General features: G+C 36.0%; 1 protein-coding gene across 3 annotated transcripts in view; it reads left to right on the top strand.

Annotated features, from left to right (window-relative positions):
• LOC136027148 (transcription factor RFX4-like) overlaps positions 1 to 22,285 on the top strand; it is a 96,194-nt gene that overhangs the window by 18,397 nt on the left and 55,512 nt on the right. For 2 of the 3 annotated variants that reach the window (XM_065704130.1, XM_065704129.1), the window contains exon 3: positions 12,272 to 12,415. The exons of the other annotated variant lie outside the window; for it this stretch is intronic. The gene's annotated coding sequence lies outside the window, so the exon portion shown is untranslated. The remainder of the gene's footprint in view (positions 1 to 12,271; positions 12,416 to 22,285) is intronic. 3 annotated transcript variants of the gene reach the window in all.

The following is a 22,285-nucleotide window of genomic DNA, read 5'->3' as shown; positions in this document are numbered from 1 at the left end:
GTGGCCAGTAATGAGTGGTCGTTTAGTAAAGTTAAATTAATAATAACGTACCTCTGATCACTAGTGGGCCAAGACCAACTAAATGATTGTGTTATTGAGTATAGAACGCAAAGAATTAGAATCGATCAATTGAACAAGATAATTAATAATTCTGAAAAGGCCAAAGGAAGAAAAGTCAGATTTAAATGAACGGAAAATTTTGTTGATAAATAAAAAAATTGTTGATAAGTGAAAATATTTGGCGACAAGGGGGAGGGCTAATCAAGATTTTTTCCTTGGCACAAGAGAAGCAAGCACCTCCTCTGGTAGCTAGGTATCTTAAAAGGGCGAAAGGAGCGGGGTTGACTGCCCTCCATTCACTTTTCAATATGCCCAGAAGTTTAAAATAATATCCTGAGCCGGTCCTGATATAGCACAGATACGCTGTTTTGACAACGTGGACGCACATGGTGTCTCTTCTTTTAGTTTAAGATCCCCCTTAGCATTCTCTAAAATTCACCTTAACACCCTTGGTCTTTTTAGATCAACCCGGGATCAAACATTCCCACTTCTCCCAATAGTAATTAAAATCCACTTTTCGAAAAAGAAGTTTTCTTAAAAAGAAAGTAAAGAGCCTTATTGTGTTGCGAGAGCAACACTTTGGTTTTGTCGTGGTTTTTTTTTTTTGTTCCTAGCACCCCGATTTCAGCTTATTCCTAGAAAGTGGTAAGGGTCTAACCTCTGCGGTTTTTACGGAAAGTGTGGACCTTAGGCCGGATTGATGAATATGACTTTACATTTTGGAAAGCTTCGTAGAACTCTTGCCTGGGGCCAAAAAGGATGGTTTTTGCTTGTCCTTGAGCCAGAGCCTATAGTGTGTGAAGTGAAGAGGAGTTGTATAGCCTATGTCAGAGAGGACTATCTGAAGTTATGCAGCCAAGTATTCGTTTCATCAAACCATGTTTCTGCTTTCGAGTGGAAAGCTCCGTTCTAGCAGGCAAGCAGGCAGGCACCAGTTTCAAATTGAAGATGGACTAAAATCTATAAGTGTTAAATATATGCGACAGTTACCCTGCCCCACAGCCAATATATCTTCTTTGAGTGATAAATAGAAAAATTTAGAGAAGCAAAAAAGCGGCATTTTCCCATGGGTCCGAAAGTGCTGCCATCTATTGTTTCTACCCATTTCTGTTCGTGATTTCAGCTGAGTTTATCATTCGGTTTTTCGCACTTGGGATTGCGGTAGAGAAATGGTATCAGATGTGCCTCTTAAACTTTAAAAGTTCTCTCATTGCTAAAGAAATTAGAGTTTATCCTTTGCTCCTTTCTAAGTGATGACGTTAGAAAGTTGGCCTACGGCAAAAAAGTCAACTTTTGAACTAAGACAGATAGATTTTGATAGCTAAGATCGATAGCTTTTGATGAGCTGATCAAAGTATATGTCATCCATTTTTCTGTACAAAAATTCCTTTATGAGATATACCAGTTTGAAAGTTTAAAGGGGTTGACAACTTCAGTAGTAAGGTACACACTGAAACCAAAAATAGGCCGATACCAATTGTGAGACATATAGGGGAGTTGTAAGCAACAGTCGGCTGTTAGCTCATAATCATCCTCGGCAATGAGGGGTTCGCAACTCTTTCTAGTTGGTGTACCTGTTTTTTGTTTCCGTTGTATTTGATGGTAAGACCAATTTGGTTCCAGTGGTAAGACATGTAGGGGACTTGTAAGTAATAATCGGCTGTAAGGCTACAATCATCTTTAGCAATGAGGAGTTTGCAACTTTTGCGAGTTGGTGTACCTAGTATGTATTTTAGCATCCTTACAGATTAACAACTTCAGCGTTTAGTCGCAGCGAGGAAACAAAACCAAAGTGTTGCTCTCGCAACACTTTACTCGGCGAAGCCGAGCAAAGGTTGCCGCAACACTCACGTTGCCCATGCAACGTAAATCTAGTTAAACTTAAGACGAGTAGAAATAAACTCCTATAATAATTCAAAGTCAAAACAACCAGAAATCACTATCAAAGAATAAATGAAACCCAAAAACGACAGAAAATAAATAGAATATCATAGTAAACATTGAGTTAACAGATACTAATTTAGATAAACAAACAAATCTTAAAACGAGCAACAATGAAATTTAACTTTCAAGTCGAACTTAAAACGAACAAAAATCACTATACATAGGAGTTTGGCTACCGTCCCCTTTCTCCTCCCCTAACTGTAAAAGTCTAAAGCCTATTGCATCATTTGTGGTTCCTTGAAAACAATATGTTTCTTGAACAGTGCGTTTTTGTTCTTTATTAAATAAAGAAAAACTAATTTTTTTAGCTGAAAGTAAGGAGCGACATTTAAACTTAAAACGAACAAAAACTACTCCGTATATGAAATGAGTTGTCCCCTCCGCAATCCCTCGCTCTTTACGCTAAAGCTTTTAATTGTTTTAAAAAGTAGAATTGTGGCAAAGAGTCAAACTTTAGCGTAAAGAGCGAGGGATTGTGGAGGGGACAACTCATTTCATATACGGAGTAATTTCTGTTCGTTTTAAGTTTTAATGTCGCTCCTTACTTTCAGCTAAAAAAATTATTTCTTTTTTTTTAATTTCTGAACGTTTTTGAATTAATGTATGTTTGGTTTTGGCTCTCCGCACATAAATTATTAAAATGAAATTTGTATATTAATTCTTTTTTTTGGCTAAATGGCTTTCTCTTAGTTTTGATCAGACGATTTTGAGAAATAAGGGGTGGAGAAGGAGGCCTAGTTGCCCTCCCATTTTTCGGTTACTTAAAAAGGCAACTAGAACTTTTAATTTTTAACGAACGTTTTTATTAGTAAAAAATATACGTAACTTAAGAATTAACTTACGTAACAAACTTTCATAACCTTATATTTTTATTATGTACACGAGGGGGTTTGTACCCTCGTTAATACCTCGCTCTTTACACTAAATCGTAAGTTTTGTCCCAATTCTTTAAGAATGACCCCTGAATCATAAAGGCCGTAGAATAAATAGTTGAAACTACTAAAAATACTTTAGCATAAAGAGCAAGGTATTTATCTCCTCCTAAATATCTCGCTCTTTATGCTAAAGTATTTTTAGAACCCCTCATATGCGTAATAATCTCTGTTCGTTTTAAGTTTCAATGCTACTTCTTCCTTTCATTTGAAAAAACTTTTCATGTTTATTTTTCATTGTTTTCATATAGTAATGCTAGAGAATCCTGCGCCCTTGTCATTGAATTTTTCTTCCCCCATGACAGATTCCTCCAAGGAAAAATCCTCCAACATAGCCCCCTCTCCTCAGCCCCACCCCCAAACAAAATAAAATCCCCCTGAAAACGTCTGTACACTTCCCAATAACCATTACTATATGTAAACACTGGTCCAAGTTTGTAACTTGCAGCCCCTCCCCCAGGGATTGTGGGGGAGTAAGTCATCCCCAAAGACATAGTTATTATGGTTTTCGACTATGTTGAACAAAATGGCCATCTCAAAATTTTGATCTGTTGACTTCGGGAAAAAAATGAGCGTGGGAGGGGGCCTAGGAGCCCTCCAATTTTTTTGGTCACTTAAAAAGGGCACTAGAACTTTTCATTTCCGTTAGAATGAGCCCTCTTGCGACATTCTAGGACCACTTGGTCGATACGATGACCCCTGGGAAAATAAACAAAAAAACAAATAAACACGCACCCGTGATTTGTCTTCTGGGAAAAAATACAAAATTCCACATTTTTTTTAGATAGGAGCTTGAAACTTCTACAATAGGGTTCTCTGATACGCTGAATCTGATGGTGTCATTTTCGTTAAGATCCTACGACTTTTAGGGGGTGTTTCCCCCTATTTTCCTAAATAAGGCAAATTTTCTCAGGCTCGTAACTTTTGATGGGTAAGACTAAACTTGATGAAACTTATATATTTAAAATCAGCATTTAAATGCGATTCTTTTGATGTAGCTATTGATATAAAAATTCAATTTTTTAGAGTTTTGGTTACTATTGAGCCGGGTCGCTCCTTACTACACTTCGTTACCACGAACTGTTTGAAAACATCGGCAATAAATGATAATCACGATGAATAGAAAGAATTAATCAAAATAAACTGAATATTTAGCAGTTGCAAACAGTTAGATTTGTAAATTGTGGCAGTGTAAAGCAGTCACAGTCGCATTCGCAGCGTTAATAGTAGCTGTACTAGTGGCCCTGAAAGTTTCAAGTTCACACCCTTGCTCGTACCTAAGGTATTGAAGATACTCTTTTTTTGATAACTCGGCTACATATGGTTTCTTTTGATTTAGCTCAACGTACCTGTCAACGGAAATTTTACCTCAAAACCCTTAGCTTTTTGGAACATGGCATCCCCGGAGGCATACCCATTAAATGTTAGGATTATTTCGAATAAAATGGCTTTTTAATATTCCTATCAGTTTTAAAGTAAAGAGTTATCAATGCTAAATCTAAAGCCACAAAAAAAGGAGGGGGGCTGGTTGCCCTCATTTCTTTTTCAACATTCCTTTCAACAGGCCTTTAAAGTTTCAACTTATCACCCTTAACCACTCCCTAGATAATGCTATTGTGTCGTTTTGATAACCCTCCTGCATACAGTATCTTTTGATTTTATTTGACATCCCCCTCAACATTTTCTAAAAGTTACATATCCAAAAATAAAACCCTTATCCTTTTTGGAGATTTAGAATCTAGCATGCTCCCATTCCCAGTAACCAACCTTATATATAAGCGATGGTCAACTTGTACAACTTACAACACTTGCCACAGGGCCGGTGAGGGGTTATGTCATCCCTGGAGGCGTAGTTATTTGAATTTGCGACTATTTTGAAACGTGGCTATTCTAAAATTTAAATCAGGTATTTTTGGGGGACAGCAGCTACAAAGAGAATGGGAAGAGAACTGGATGCCCTCCTGCCAATTTTAACATCACCCTCAGCATACTCTTAAAGTTTAAACTTAATCTCTTCAGCTAAATTGTTTCCCAAACTTAATAAATTGGATGCAAACAGTATTTTTCGGTGTAGTTTAATGTGTCTCTCAACATTCCCCAAAGTTTCACCTAAATATCCTTAGCCTTTCCGAAGACAGTCAGAACTCCCATTTTCCCAATGATGAATCTTGCGTGAAAAAAGAGCAAATTGTATAATCTGCAACCCTTGCCCTGGGGGCTGTGGGGGGAATTGATTCCCCGAAGAGATAGTTACTAATTCTTCTGAGTTTTTTTGAACAAAATTACTTTTTCAGAATTTGGAGCAATCACGATAAAAACGAGCATCTAAAAAGGGCAAAAGGGATTAGTTGCTCTCTGATAGCTCAACAACACCCTCAACATCCCCTGGAAGTTTCAGGTTAATACCCTCAGCAGTTCCTTAGATATTGTTGATACGACTTTTTGAAAACAAGTGTGCATATAGTACGTTGATTAAATTTGTCGTCTCTCTCAAAAGCTGTGGGAGGGGGCTATCTCATCGCCATAGGCATAGTTATTTCGAATTTAGACTGTTTAAAAAAATCACCTTTTCAAAATTTTGACCGCTGATGAGGGAAGAGGGCACCTAAAAAGGGCAAGGGGGACTGGTTGCCCTCCAATAGCTCTTCAACATCCCCCTCAACATCACCTGACAGTTTCAACTTAACACCATCGGTCGTCCTTAAAATATTGTACTGTTCATTTTTTATTGATATAGTCTTTTTCATGGAAAAAACAATTTATGTCTTTTCGTTTTTTTTCTATAAGAATCTATTGTTTGGCTTGATATTTGTATGTTGGAAAAACTTTTTCAATAATGCTTAATCCTGACACAAATAGTATTGCTTAAGTTAAGTTTATAACTCCTCAAGTTTATCTGAAAATTAATCCAAATAATATCATTCCAAAAAACTATATCTATGTTTTGATAAAGTGGATACTCTTATACTCTTTTGATTTATGTAAAATGTAAGAGCAGAAGTAGTACAAGTAGTAGCCCCGAAAGTCTCAAATTAATACCCGCAGTCGTTCTTAATATATTGCTGAGGTTTCTTATTGATAACCTGGCACACAGGGCCTTTTGATTTAGTTTCAAAGCATAATGGGCCTATTACATAATTGTGGGAGGCCTACCCAATATCCCTAGAGATATAGCTGCTGTTCTACTATGGTGAACAAAATGAATGTCTCACAGTTTTGATTGGATGTGTTTGGACAATTCATGGGCTTGGGAGGAGGGGTCATTGCCCTCCAATTTCCTTTTACTCTTAAAAACAAGAGCTAAGAGCTCATGTGGCACTTATGACGAGGTCGGAAGAGCCAAGAGCCAATCAATTCTACGAATCAATAGATTGCTTTAAAAGGAAAATCAGAGCCTTAATGCTCGTCGGGATTTAAAATAAAAGCTCTGAGTCACGAGTTCCTTCTAAATATCAAAATTCATTAAGATCCGATCACCCACTCGTGTTAAAAATACCTCAATTTTTCTAATTTTTCCTCTTCCTTCAGCCCCCCAGATGGTCGAATCAGGAAAAACGACTTTATTAAGTCAATTTGTGCAGCTCCCTGACACGCCTACCAATTTTCATCGTCCTAGCACGTCCAGGAGCACCAAACTCCAAAGCACTGAACTCCACCACCTAACTCCACCAAAGAGAGCGGATCCAGACCGGTTACGTCAATCACGTATCTACGGCATTTATGAGTGGGTTTTTTCCAAGATTTCCGGTTTCCCCCTCCAACTCCCCCCAATGTCAAAAGATCTGGTGGGGATTTCAAATAAGAGTATGAGACATGAGTTCCTTCTAAATATCAAATTTCATTAAGATCCGGTCACTGGTTCTTAAGTTAAAAATACCTCAATTTTTCCAAATTAACAACCCCCAGCTCCCTCAAAGAGAACAGATCCGTACCAATTATGTCAATCTCGTATCTACAACTTGTGCCCCATCAAGTTTCATCCCGATCTCTCCACTCTAAGGGTTTTCCAAGATTTCCAGTTTCCAAGATTTCTGTTTCCCCCCTCCAACCCTCTATGTTCCCGGATCCGATTCGAATTGAAAATGGAGCATCTGAGACATAAGATTTTTCTATATATCAAGTTTCATTAAGATCTGATCACCCATTCGTAAGATACCTCGATATTCACGTATTCCAAGAATTCTGAAGAATTGCGTCTTCCGATATTTTAGGTCCCCCCCCTCAATTCTCCTCAATGTCACCGGGTCCAGTCTGGATTTAAAATAAGAGCTCTGAGACACGATATACTTCCAAACATCAAATTTCATTAAAATCCCATCACCTGTTCGTAAGTTAAAAATACTTTATTTTTTATATTTTTTTCAAATTAACCGACCCCCCACTCCACCCCCAGATGGTCAAATCTCTAAAACGACTATTTCTAATTTAATCTGGTCTAGTCCCTAATACGCATGCCAAATGTCATCGTCCTGGCTTACCTGGAATTGCCTAAAGTAGCAAAACCGGGACCGACAGACAGACAGACCGACAGAATTTGCAATCGCTATATGTCACTTGATTAATACCAAGTGCCACAAAAAGTGCTAGAACTTTTAACCTTGAACTGAATTTGCTACTTTAAAAGTTTCAATGGTATTTCTAGCTATTATAGAGCGGCGCTGCCTATGATGTTGCTTATATGTCCTTCTGAAGACCTGTATAAGTTGTTTCCGTTTAATTGAAATTCCCCCTAAACGTTCCCTAAAAGTTTTATCTTGATAGCCTTAACGTCGTTTACCGTAACTTTAGTGGTAGTATTAATAGTATATGTATTGCCTTTTGTTGATTTGAACATCACTCTCATCAAGTCCTGAAAGTTTCAACTTGATACAGTTAGTATTTGGTGTGATATTGCTGATATATCTTCTTGATAACCTGTAATCTTCAAAGATATATTGATTGGACCTTTAAACTACGCTGGACGAAATGGCTATCTCAGAATTTTGACTGGATTTATTTGGGGAAATAACAGGTGCAAGCGAGGGGGGCTGGCTATCCTCCAATCACTTTCAACTACTAGAAAGGGCCATAGAACTTAAAATATCCAATCGAAAGTGCATCTTTCGAAGTTTTCACAACAGCTCCTTCTTTGCAAAGTGCCCTTATATAAAAAAATGCAATAAAACAAAACAATAAATTATGCCCACATCACTCTTTACTTAGGCTGCGCAATTACGCTGCCTATGATATTTTGACTATTTTTGAACAAATGACTATCTTAAAATTTCTATCAGATGGATTTTGGGAAAATACAATGTGTGTGTGTGTTTGGGGGGTACTCCCCTCTGATCACTTTGACTCTTAAAAGGGCACTAGAACTTCTGCTTACCAATCCAATGAGCCCACTCCGAGGTTTATATGACCACCCTTTCTATGAAAACCTTATATGCCCCGAGACATAACTTACAGCCCTTGCCCTGAGAGCTGTTGGGGGAGGATGTTATCCTCAAAGAGATAATTTCCCGATCCTTCAACTACGTTGAAAAAATGGCTGTCTTTAAATTTTCATTGAATGTGCTTATGAAAATGATGGGCGCGGGGCGTTGCCCTTCAATCACTTTTGACTGTCAAAAAGGGCACTAGCCCTTTCAGTTTTCAATCAACGGAGCCAAAACAAAACAAAAAAGAATAAATAAATAAATAATACATGTGCTCACATCACTCTTTACTTAGGCAGCACTATTGCGCTGCCTATGATAAATCCTGCATGTAAACAATGGCTAAACTGCATAATTTATAATCCTTGCCAAGGGGGTGTAATGGGCATGTCATCCATGGAGGCATATCTATTAGACCATATCTATTAGGTTTCCATGTTATTATTATGGTATCCATACCATATCTATTACATATCTATTAGGACTAGTTTGAACAAAATGACAATTTCAAAATTGTAATCAGTGTCAAGCAGAGAAAGCACCTAAAATGAGCAAGGTGGGGGAGATGACTGTGGTACCACATGACTATAGTATGATTTGCACTTTGCCAAAAACACAGCATATTTTGAGCAGTTTTATAAAACATAAAAATACTGCTAGTCAAAATTCTCACGAAAAAGTATCAGTACAAATTATTTTGTTTTAATCAATTTTGTTTTACTATCTCAAGCCGACGGTAATTCTTATCAACTCTAGCTTTCTCTATAAATTCTGTTTTTCTTTCAGCTGTATTATACTTTGAATATAATTTAATAAAGTTAGCTGAAAAATTGATTGGAAATACTCTAAGTCTAGCTCTTTACAATCACGCTTTAGGCTCAGTTGTCATTTTTATTTAAAAAAAGATAGATTAAAAAAAGAAATTATAGCTAAGTTTCAACAATTATGCTTTTTTTTAAATAAAAATTTCTATGGCGACTAAATTTGTTTTACTATTTTAAAAACAGCCAAATTTCGGTCATCATTACCCTTTTATTCAATCCTTTCCTTCCAAATGTGTAGAAAAGCCAACTGCCAAGATAAAATAAGTTATTTAAGCGATTTGTTTAGTTTATAGTCAAGTGAAAATGATACTGAATTTTTGAGGTGTTTCAAGGAGTAAGGAAATAACAGCATTATTTGTGGTAATTTTTATCTCTTTCTTTCTCTTTCTGATTTCAATTTTACATAGCGGTTTCGGTTTGCTTCATATTTCATTTCTTCGTTTCTAGTAATTTCGACGTGTTTTAAGTTTGATTTTTTGCATCGAACTTTTATATTTAATATTGATATAAATAGTTAATTTGTGTTCGCTTTAATTTTAAAATTTCCTATTTACTTTTCACAGAAAAGTTGTGTTTTTTTAAATAACATTATATTAAGAAGAAAATAAAGTGGTTGTGAAATATCGGTAGAGTGCCTATTCAAACGGATGTTGAAAGCTCTAGTGTCCCTTTTAAGCAAACCAGGCCATGCACAAAAAGCGTCAACCAAGGGGACGGGGAAGCCTCTGCCCCCGAAATTTTTGCACCCTCTCTAGACTTTGAGAAATACCTTTTTGGAGTATTTTCACTGAAAAAATATTTTTGTGTCTTCACAGAAAGAAATCGAAAAACAATAAATTATGATCCCCTAGACATTGAAAACTTTATTTTTCCCCTCATAAATTTTCGTGGATTAACGTCACTACCATGCACAGCAACATATTTTTCTGCTAATTTGTGGAGCAAGACAACAATTTTCGCCAGGAAAGAACCAAAATGCTGTCGAGTGAAAAATTCTGAAAGAGTCAATAGATTTAAAGCCTTTATCTAACTACACAATTAATCTCCCAGACTACGGAGGCTTACGCATTCCTCCCTAAAGAATAAATTTACAAAAAAAGTTTTTTGTGTTTAAAGTAAGGAGCAACATTAAAATTTAAAACGAACGGATATTACCGCGTATTTGAGGGGGTTTCACCCTCCTCAATTCTTCACTGTTTACGCTAAAGTTTGACTTTGTGTTCCAGTCATTTAACTCCTGAAACACAAGGGCCATTTAATCAGAATAATAAGCTGAGTTAAAAATTCTAAAATAAATTTTAGCATAAAGAGCGAGGTATTGAAGAGGTGACAAACCCTCTTATAAGCGTAATAATTTCTGTTTGTCCTAACTTTTACTGTTATCCCTTGCTCTCAGTTGAAATAAACATATTTTTTTTTGTTTTAACTTCTGATCGTTTTTTAAATAATACTGGGAAATCCGGGTCCCTGTCCATGGAAAATTCCCAACAATTAAACATTTCGAGGGAGTGGGTTCAACCCCTCCCCCTGGATACAACCCTTACTGTGAGTAATCAAGTCATCCTCAAAGATATAGCTAATAAATTTTTCGACTATTCTGAACAAAGGGACTACCTCAAAATTGCGGTCAACAAACTTTGGGGAAAAGGTGTAGGAGGGGGGTTAGCAGCCCTCCAATATTTTGGTCACTCAAAAAGGGCATTATAATTTTTGATTTTTGATCAAATGAGCCCTTTCCTGATATTCTAGGATCACTAGTTAGATACATTCATTCCTGGCAGAAAAATTAACTCGCATAGAAAAATTTTTGACAAAAAATCAAATTGGCTCAAGAATTTGTTGTCCATTCCATCCAAATGCACTTTTTATCTCATGTCAATCTTTTGCCGCGTCTGCACCTTGATTGGGATAAGTTTGCAGCATCAGCAAAGCTGGTGTTTTTCCTCAGCCAACTGACGAGACATTTTCTTATGTCTTGCCTTTATTCTTTGCTTTTGAGGGTATTTGCCAATAGTAACGGTAATGACATTAGAAATAACGCCCTCATCCTCAAACATTGTCATATAGACAATGGGAAGGTTCTCGAACATCATATTTTGAAAGAGGATTTTCCTATATTTTTTGTTCTATTTCTAAAGAAGCCTTTCAAGTTGGTGTTCAGACGCTTAGATTATGAGCAATGCTACAGGATGAAAAATCCTTCAATTGCTCCAAGTTGCAATTTAAGGTAATTATCCATTCATCTTATATTGCAAACTTACAACGCCGTGATGGTATCAAAGAGCAATCGAAAATACTGCAACTCACCAAATGCAACAGGTAACGATTGCGTAGCCTGTTGGCCTCTCATTGGCCAACGGATATTGATGTTTAGGGGCAAGCACGTCCCCGACAAAGTTTCCCAATGCCTTGCGCAAGCGGCAAAGTGAGTCAGTTAATCTCCTGTTGCGTTACACTACGTTGATAGCAAACCTGGCCTTACTTCAATTATTTAAAAAAGTTGTAGAAGAGGGGGTATTACACTCTTTCCTTTTGGCTCTGCCATAACCCCCAACCCCCTAATTAAGGCTCTGGATCCGTGCTTGGCTTAAGGGCAATATATACTACTAGTCATGGGGCTTAGACACTTTTCAGGGTTACTGCAGCCTTCTCTGAGAATAAGGAAGAAATGTTGTCTCTGGACTAGTTTTTTTTATTAGAGGTATCAGCTGCCGTCTCTGTTGGTAAAATTGCTAGCAATAGACTAGCGACAGCACCATGAATCTTGCTTCAAATAAATTTTACGTTAAAGTAAATAGCAATTTAAAGAAAATAAAAAATATAGTCTTTTTACCATCTAAAAATCAATTATAGGATTTTTCATCAGGGGGATTTCATCTTCATATAATTCTTGTTGATATATTGTAGCTTTATGGTAAGACGAGCTTCACGCAGAGATGAAAGTCAGAAGCCAGACCAAGTACATAATATCTCGTTAGAAAAGCGAGATTAATCTGTTGAACTCTAAAGGTATTATATCCCTAGTATAGATGAAAGCAGGCTGATTATGCTAAGGGGTTTCTAAGGTTACTCCAATCGCAATTCTGTTTTCCAGTTCCGGAGAAAATATTTTATGTTGTCATTGGCTGTTGCCAGCCACCAATCAGAAAGCAGTTAATGATTCCTCTTGACAAACTGTTATGGATATGACTCGTTTCTGGGATGTTGAGAGGATAGCATGGTGATTCCGATTTAATCGGTAAGTTTATTTATTAGCCTAGAGATTACCAGGGATATGGAATTCTCAATGACAGAAAATGAGTTTTTACTTGGCGAGAGCCTCAAATAACTTGAAATGCGAACAAATAGATTGAACATATTTGAGAAGCTTATTCTTGTTTTATAAAAGTTGAAATTACTTTTCTATTAAAATCCTGGGTGAAAGTAAGACTGAGTGGTGGCGTGCATGTAACATATTTATTTAAGGGAATATATCATAATTTGCTGTGGGGTAGAAAGTTTTTCGAAAATCTTAGAATAGGTGAATAATTTGAAAAATAAGAGTGCTAAGTCTCGAAAACCTCAAAAATCAAAGAGGTCAAGGCCAAAGATCCGCTCTACGCACCCACCTTTTGAGGGGCTTGTGGGTATGTAGAAGGTCAATAGAGCAAATAGGAATAGGTTAGAGTTAAAACTACAACCTTATGTAATACTTCCAATTTCCAGCCTTCAATTTTACCAACTCGGAAAATTGCTGTAATGTGGTGATGTTTATGCTGTCCACTTATGCAGCTAGTTTGTGTGTCATGATGGTTTAGTGATTCTGTTGAAATATTTAAAATGATCCTTTGAAAAATATCATTTAAAAAATATATAATGAATAAATAAATGATTCTCAACCTTTCTAATTTTACTTTTGGTTTTTAGCGAATGGAATGAACCGATTTGAACGGAATAGCTCAGCGCTTTCGCTGGATCTGTTGTATGTGAACTTTTTTGTGTCAAAAAATTTATACACCTTTGTCGTGTTTTTTTTTTTTTTTTTTTTTTTTTTTTTTTTTTGTGTTTGTAATAAATACAGTAATCCTTATAAATGAATATGGGTTAAATATTTTTTTTTGAAATTTGTCAATTACTTTCTTAACGGAAGCCGAAAGCTTCAAGTTTGGCTTAGAATTCAGTTAAGCTCTAAGAAAACCTTTTTGCCGAAGTCCGAGAGTATCAGATTCTAGGCCTTTTTTTCCCAAAATCTTTAACAAAACACGGTTTTTCACTATTTAAAAATTTCGCAAAAAAATGTTCAATTTTTGTCTTCAAAACTTTAGACTCTGTGGATCAAACCTGGCGCCAGTTGCGAGGTTTGTTCCTTTGAAAGGGGGAGTGAAGGGCCCTTGAAGTAATTATAGCTAAGAGACTAACGCTGCTTTGTGTCAGACAGTCTTATGCTACAATTAGTTGAGCAAAGCTCACAGTTCTAACCCACAAATTATACTATTTAATAATAACCACATCGACATAATAAACAGCAATGGACTTACTACGGTTTTTTTTCTCTGACCTCGTCATATTTAACGGATTGTCAATGAAAACTGAAGAAAAACTTATTCGAAGGTATATAAAAGGTTCTAGTCCTATTTAAGGGCCGAAATTAATCGGAAAGCCTGAATTCCTTTCAACCCTAAAGCACCCCGGGATGTTTCCCAGCTTCAATATACTCGTTTCTATCAAAACGCCTAGCTATTTGGTTTTGTGGGCATCAGGATTAGTAGCATACAGCACTAAGAATAAGGGCTCCTTATTATGCAAATCGCCCATAAAATACAAATGTATCGGATTCACATTTTCGTAAAATGGTGGAAACTTCACGTCTCGTTGTAATGGTCATTCAAGTAAATTTGATATGTATGGTCCGAATTTTCCGGGCCGGATCAAGGCCCCAGGGCTCAAGCCCTGTCAAGTTCTCTTTGTCATTAGTTATTTTCTAATTTCATCAAAATTTGAATATTAAAGCTTCTGAGCTTTGGGATCACGAATGAAAAACAAACATTCTGAGGGGTTTTAACCGTTATTGAATTGGTTCAAAATTAAGGAAGTTCACGTTGTGGTAATCTGAACCTGCAAGTGGTGTAAAACTGAACTTATTCCTGATGAACCTTAAAACTTACTGACCTTAAAAATACTGTATTGGGCTTATTTCTGGATTTTTCTAAGTCCTTTGATATGGTTGATCACAGTGTTTTATTAAATAAACTAAAAAAACTTAGGGATTCGTGAAGTTCCTTTCTCATGCTTTGGCTCTTATCTCTCTGGTAGAGTACAGAGTGTGAGTCTGGGCTGGGTGACTTCACATCCCCTACCTGTCCGGAGGGGCGTCCCACATGGCTCTGTTCTTGGTCCAATACTTTTCTCCTTTATATTAATGATTTGGTTACGGACCTGGGTCCATCAGTTCACCCAGTACTTTTTTGCTGACGATAGCAACTTTTTCATCACCGGTCCTAATTTACCATCCGTCGTCGCCTCTACTCAAACCCTTCTGAATAGAGTACAGGAGTGGTGTCTAGTTAACTGCATGACCATTAACATCAAGAAAAGTCAGGTTGTATTATTTCGAACCCCTTACAAAAAAAAATGAAGCTCAGCAAGCACTTGGCCTAAAATATTCTACCAATCTCCTCCCACAGGTCGAAGTTGTCAAGTTTCTTGGTGTCCACATAGACTCCTCCCTATCATTTGCAACACATGTGTCCTACATCAGAGCCATAATTTTGCGACAGGTAAGCATGATTAATCGTGCGAATTATTTTCTTCCTCCCGGGATCCTTGTCACCCTTTATTACTCTTTTATTTACCCTTGTATCTCATACTGTGGATCTGTTTGGGGCAACACTTTTCCTTCAGTTACCAATAAATTAAAATCTGCCCAAAACCGTGCCATCAAAGCAGTTTTTCGGCTGCCCCGACTATATCCCACCCAGGACTTGTACTCCGATTTTAGTATTATCCCTTTTGAACAAATCATCGAAAAATTAAATCTATACCTTGCATACTCCGCTTACCATAAAAATCTTCCTCCTCAATTATTATCTTATTTTAATATTAATAATTCTGAAGGCCTCTGTCTCCGTTCATCCAACCGTTCCTTCATTGTCCCCAAGTGTGTTTCTAGTTCCGCCCAGCGATCCCTTATTTATAAATCTATACTTCAGTGGAATATAATACCCTCCAGTGTCGAGCTATCCACAAGTTTTCGCACGCTGTATAACAATGTACTAAAATTTTGATATAAATTCTTGATTAATGATTAAATTCTTATTCAATTTGCTTTAATTACCCATGTTTTCTCTTTTCTTTTTTTCTCTCTTCTTCATTTTCAATTTTTGTGGTTATGGTCCTCAACAAGTTCGCTTCCAGGATCCTTATTATTATTGGTGTTATATTCTTTATTTTTATTTGAATAATAAATAAATTGAATTGAAATTCCCAGTTCTAAAATTTTACTAGTAAAAAAAAAGGCATTACAGTAAGTACTTATGACAAAATTTCACTTAAGCAAACATTAACAAACATAATTTAATGCAGACAAAAATTTTAACCTAATTTCAGCTGTACTGATTCGTGATGCTGAAAAATCGGCCTTTTTTTTTTTTTTTTTTTTTTTTTTTGTTTAGTCTCTAGTAAGCTTGAAAATTTCAGGGTAAACAGACAGGACCGGGGGATCTTGAATAGGACTATAAATTTTGGAAGAAAATTTGTTGTAGAGATTCTTAGCGCAAAATTTTTTTGCATTTTGTTGCGAAAAAGTTTCCCATTGAATCCAGAAACTAGTTGTGTCCATATTAGGTTTTGTTTGTGACAAACCGGTGAGCATTGTTTTCACCCCTGATGATACCTAGTCTTAATGCAGAAACTAAAGCGGCTGGAAATGTTCTCAATTTACCATTAGACTTGGCATGTCTAAACAAAAGGAGGTTTATGCTTAACCCGAAATCGCATTTTTTGTAGGTCCTGGTATAGGAAAGCTAATTATGTGTAGGGTGCATTGTAGCAAGGAAGTGCGTCAACAACAGAGGAATTGACCTTGACTCGAGACCGTAATCTTGCCCATCAAATTCATTTCATAAATATTTTAAATTAACCGACATTTTTCATCCATTACTGCTACTACTTCTGCTACTGCTAAAACCTCATTGCGCAACAAAGACACCTGAGACACAGTTGCGCAGGGTCCTTTTCGACTCTAATCTATATATAGCCTCCCGCTTTAACTCTCCCAAGAAGTTCCAATTTCCTTTAAACACTTTCTTACAACCTCTCTCCTTCCTGTTCGGGGACGACCAGTCTTTTGTTTGGCCCTATATGGATAGCCGCAAAAGGACAATTTTCAGTAATCTTTCAACCCTCATTTGCAAAACATGCCCTAGCCATCTATCTCTTTCTTATAGTATAGCCCTAGAAAGTGTAAAGGCACCACGTTTTCGTATAGCTTACTGTTTGAAATACGGTCAGTCAAACGGGTACCAAAGCAATCCGTAGACAATTTCTTTGAAAAATTTCTAACTAATCTTTCTCCGTCTTCCAAAGCAGCTACGTTTCAGCAGTTTCAGAAACTATACTTGACCTCAGTCGTCACTGTGGATTTCTACAGTGATAACTAATTTTGGTTCGCAGACTTATCTTCATGTTGTTCTAAACTTTGTTCAAGTGTGATAAAATATTCGGAGGCTCGGCTATTCTATTATAATATTATCACTGCATGCAACAATCTTTGATAATAATAGTATCCAGGTAAGTGAAGCTATCCACTTGATCGATCTTCTCGTTACCTGTCATTACCCCTTCACTATTCCCAGTCTAAGCAACTCAATTTACAAACCTATTCTTGCACCCTGAACTCTCAAAACCACCCAAATATTATTCATTTGACTATCATTTTCATCTAGGACATTCAATTCGTGAGCAGTATCTTGTCATAACTACTTCTTTTTTTCATCCCTTAAGTTGCATTAATAGAAAACGATATAAAGATGATTTTTAAGTAAGAAAGCCTAAAAAATAGTCTTTGTCCCATTATTTTCTCTTAAATTGTGACGCTATTTCCCATTTCTAGTAATAGCGCTAAATCATACTGTTATAGTCTGTTCAGCTATTAAAAAAAAAAAAAATAAAAAATTAATAATAAAAAATGCGGAAAGTTTAAACCGATTGTTGGTGTAGGCCTATACAAGAGATCCCATAGATAAAGCGAACGGTTTATCTTAGACTAAACGTTATAAAATCAAGGCTACCTTGACATCATTTTAGCTACTCAACGTACTTTGACTATGGTTGCTGGGACAGTTAAATATTGTAGCCTAGCAAGTATTTATAGCCTAGTAACAGCTGTGACATTGAAGCCTACCCTGGAAACAGACAGGGGTGCTAAGAAAATGGAGCATGAACGCATCTAGTTCCCACAGTGCTAAAAAATAAAAGTTGTTGCATATATATATATATATATATATATATATATATATATATATATATATATATATATATATATATATATATATATATATACATAAATGCAAATTGTTTTCATTTGCTGAGCGTCACAGTTTGTTTTTAGTTTTATTTATTCAATGACGACAATTTCTGCTTGTGTTAGTTTTAAGGTATGACATAACTTGATTTCTGCTCTTCTTAGGTTTTTAGTATGGCTTTTTACTTTTCTTTGGAAAACTGCTTTGTCGAAAATTGTTTTTTAGATTAATGACGTTAAAATGTGAGTTTTTGCTAGATTAAAGCCATTTGGAGTTAATTTTGTTTTTTAAATTTACAAAATCATTTCTTAATCAACTAATAAAAGAACCAGAAAGAATTTTTTTTACTGTTTTTTTTTTCTATGGTATTTTCTTTGGAAAACTTCTGGATAAATGTGATAACAGGCTGACCAAAGTTTTCCACGTTTTCACGTATCCTTTATATCCATCGCCCCTGTATTTAGGATAATCTGTTTAAACCGGGACCATATCATATGTTATTATGCGTGCAGCTGATTCCACGGATTCTGAGAACAAAAAAAGAATCTGAGCTGGTAGCAAATTAATCTGTTTTCATGATGTTCTATAGGATGAGCCCCTATTTTACAGTTCAACGATTGCAATTACTGAGGATATAGAGCTCAACACCTGGAGTGACGCCCTCTCCTTTCTACCTTTGATACTGACCACCTTATCTAACTGTAATTTCGTAATTCTATTAATCAATCTTAATTTCCGAAAATCCAGCAGTGATATTCAAGATTAAATTATAAAGTTAGAAGCAGGAAAGTTTTAAAGTTTCGCAAATAAAAATCCAAAAGACTAAGTTAAAGGGTTGACATTGGAAAGATTTATAATAATGGTAGATGGTAATAGGTCTACCTAAGCTATGGATGTCTGGTCTTGATTTTCTTCAAATGAAAATTTCGACAGGACCTGTGCCTGTCATCATCAGGTTTAAATTCCTGTAATCCTCAGAGAATATATTGTAAGATCTAGCTGGGATAAAATTTGGATTTCGACTTGTCACGCTTATGACCCTGCTTATATATTGTCGTGCCCATATCGAAAGAATGGTTCTGACATTTTTGTAGTTTTCGAATAGAGCAAAAATGAGGCTATTAGGCAAAAACAAAGTTATAGTGCAGAAAAGTATGCTATGTAGTTTTTTTTTTTAGTTGGATGCAGGTACGTGCACAAGACTTTCTGTAGGAAAAAGGGGGAGTGCAAAGCTCTGGGTAGAGGAAAATATTTGAAAAAATGTACAGACAACCACGATATACGTAAAAAACACGCGTGTAAGGTAAAAAAAAGTGAAGTCGCTGAATTTGGGAGAGGGGAAGTGAAGGCCTACATTGAAGGTCCTGACCCCATGTATCCTTACTGACTATTATTGATCTTCTCTACATCCCATAAAGTAAACACATCTCAGCAAATGCAACCAGTAGCTAAAAACTCCCAAAAAGAATATTTCTCACTTACGTATATTTTTTTTAATAATCTTATGTACACCAGTTCATGACTGAAAGCGAGTTACGTTCCTTGGTGCAATTAAATAAAAAAAACAAGTTTTTTCAACTGAAAGTAAGGAGCGACATTAAAACTTAAAACGAACAGAAATTACTTCGTATATGAAAGGGGCTGCTTCCTCATCAACGCCCCGCTCTTTACGCTAAAGTTTGACTCTTTCTCTCATCTCTTCTTTTTAAAACAGTAAAAATAGTAAAGTTTGACTCTTTCTCTCAACTCTTCTTTTTAAAACAGTAAAAAACTTTAGCGTAAAGAGCGGGGCGTTGACGAGGAAGCAGCCCCTTTCATATACGAAGTAATTTCTGTTCGTTTTAAGCTTCAATGTCGCTCCTTACTTTCAGCTGACAAAAACTTGTTTTTTTTTTTATTTAATTTCTGAACGTTTTTGAACCAATGCATGTTTTGATTTTGGCTCTCCGCAGAGGAATAATTAAAACGAAATTTGCATATTTTTTTTTTTTGGCTAAATGGCTTTCTCGCAATTTTGATCGAATGATTTTGAGAAAAAAAGAGCGGGGGAGGAAGCCTAGTTGCCCTCTAATTTTTTGGTTTATTAAAAAGGCAACTAGAACTTTTAATTTTTTACGAATCTTTTTATTAGTAAAAGATATACGTAACTTATAAATTAGCTTACGTAAAGAACTTTTTATTCTCATATTTTTATTACATTTATGAGAGGGTTCGCCCCCTCGTCAGTACCTCTCTCTTTACACTAAATTTTAAATTTTGTCCCAATTCATTAAGAATGACCCCTGAATCGCAAAAGCCATAGAATAAATAGTTGACATTACTAAAAATACTTTAGTATAAAGAGCGAGGTATTAGGAGGAGGTGAGCCCCTCATATGGGTAATAATTTGTGTTCGTTTTAAGTTTTAATGCTGTACCTTATTTCCAGCTGAAAAAAACTTTTTCATATTTATTTTTTCATTGTTTGTTTTTTAAATTATGCTAGTAAATCCTGCGCTCCCTTCATGGAAATTTTCTTCCCCCATGAAAAATTCCTCGATTGAAAATTCCCCCAGCTTATCCCCTTCTTCTCAACCCCTCCCCGACCAAAAAATCCTCCTGAAAACGCCTGTACACTTCCCAATGACCATTACTATATGTAAGCACTGGTCAAAGTTTGTAACTTGTAGCCCCTCCCACGGGGACTGTGGGGAGTAAGTCGTCCCCAAAGACATAGTTATAAGGTTTTTCGACTACGCTGAATAAAATGGCTATCTCAGAATTTTTATCCGTTGACTTTGGGAAAATAATTAGCGTGGGAGGGGGCATAGGTGCCCTCCAATTTTTTGGTCACTTAAAAAGGGCACTAGAACTTTTCATTTCCGTTAGAATGAGCCCTCTCGCAACATTCTAGGACAACTGGGTCGATACGATCACCCCTGAAAAAAAAAAAAAACAACAAAAACAAACAAACAAATAAACACGCATCCGTGATTTGCCTTCTGGCAAAAAATACAAAATTCCACATTTTTGCAGATAGGAGCTTGAAACTTCTACAGTAGGGTTTTCTGATACGCTGAATCTGATGGTATAATTTTCGTTAAGATTCTATGACTTTTACGGGGTGTTTCCCCCCTATTTTCTAAAATTACGCAAAATTTCTCAGGCTCGTAACTTTTGATGGGTAAGACTAAACTTGATTAAACTTGATTAAACTTATATATTTAAAATCAGCATTAAAATGCGATTATTTGATGTAGCTATTGGTATCAAAATTCCATTTTTTTTAGAGTTTTGGTTACTATTGAGCCAGGTCGCTCCTTACTACAGTTCGTTACCACGAACTGTTTGATTAAATAAAAAAAATTAGTTTTTTTTTTAACTGAATGTAAGGAGCGACATTAAAACCTAAAAAGAACAGAAATTACTCCGTATATGAAATGGGTTGTCCCCTCCGCAATCTCTCACTCTTTCCGCTAAAGTTTTTAATTGTTTTAAAAAGTAGAACTGTGGCAAAGAGTCAAACTTTAGAGTAAAGAGCGAGGGATTGCGGGGGGGACAACTCATTTCATATACGGAGTAATTTATGTTCGTTTTAAGTTTTAATGTCGCTCCTTACTTTCAGTTAAAAAAACTAGTTTTTTTATTTAATTTCTGAACGTTTTTGAATTAATGCATGTTTGATTTTGGCTCTCCGCACATAAATTATTAAAATGAAATTTGCATATTAATTCTTTTTTTGGCTAAATGGCTTTCTCTTAGTTTTGATCAGACGATTTTGAGAAATAAGGGGTGAGGAAGGAGCCCTGTTGCCCTCAAATTTTTCGGTTACTTAAAAAGGTAACTAAAACTTTTAATTTTTTACGAACGTTTTTATTAGTAAAAAATAAACGTAACTTAAGAATTAACTTACGTAACAAACTTTTATATTCTTATATTTTTATTATGTATATGAGGGGTTTCTCCCCTCGTTAATACCTCACTCTTTACACTAAATCTTAAGTTTTGTCCCAATTCTTTAAGAATAACCCCTGAATCAGAAAGGCCGTAGAATAAATGGTTTAAATTACTAAAAATACTTTAGCATAAAGAGCGAGATATTTATCTTCTAAATACCTCGCTCTTTATGCTAAAGTATTTTTAGAACCCCTCATATGCGTAATAATCACTGTTCGTTTTAAGTTTTAATGCTACTCCTTACTTTCAATTGAAAAAACTTTTTCATGTTTATTTTTTCATTTTTTTTGTATAGTAATGCTAGAAAATCCCGCGCCCTTTTCATTGAATTTTTCTTCCCCCATGACATATTCCTCCAAGGAAAGATCCTCCCACATAGCCCCCTCCCCTCAACCCCACCCTCAAACCAAAAAATCCCACTGAAAACGTCTGTACGCCTCCCAATAACCATTACTGTATGTAAACACTGGTCAAAGTTTGTAACTTGCAGCCCCTCCCCCAGGGTCTGTGGGAGAGTAAGTCAACCGGAAAGACATAGTTATTATGGTTTTCGACTATACGAAACAAAATTGCTATCTCAAAATTTTGATCCGTTGACTTTGGGAAAAAAATGAGCGTGGGAGGGGGCCTAGGTGCCCTCCAATTTTTTTGGTCACTTAAAAAGGGCACTAG

Source organism: Artemia franciscana, chromosome 5 (assembly GCF_032884065.1).
Source record: "Artemia franciscana chromosome 5, ASM3288406v1, whole genome shotgun sequence".
Taxonomy (NCBI): Eukaryota; Metazoa; Arthropoda; class Branchiopoda; order Anostraca; family Artemiidae; genus Artemia; species Artemia franciscana.
Note: the sequence above shows the minus strand (reverse complement) of the source record. Positions and strands in the feature narration are given on the sequence as shown.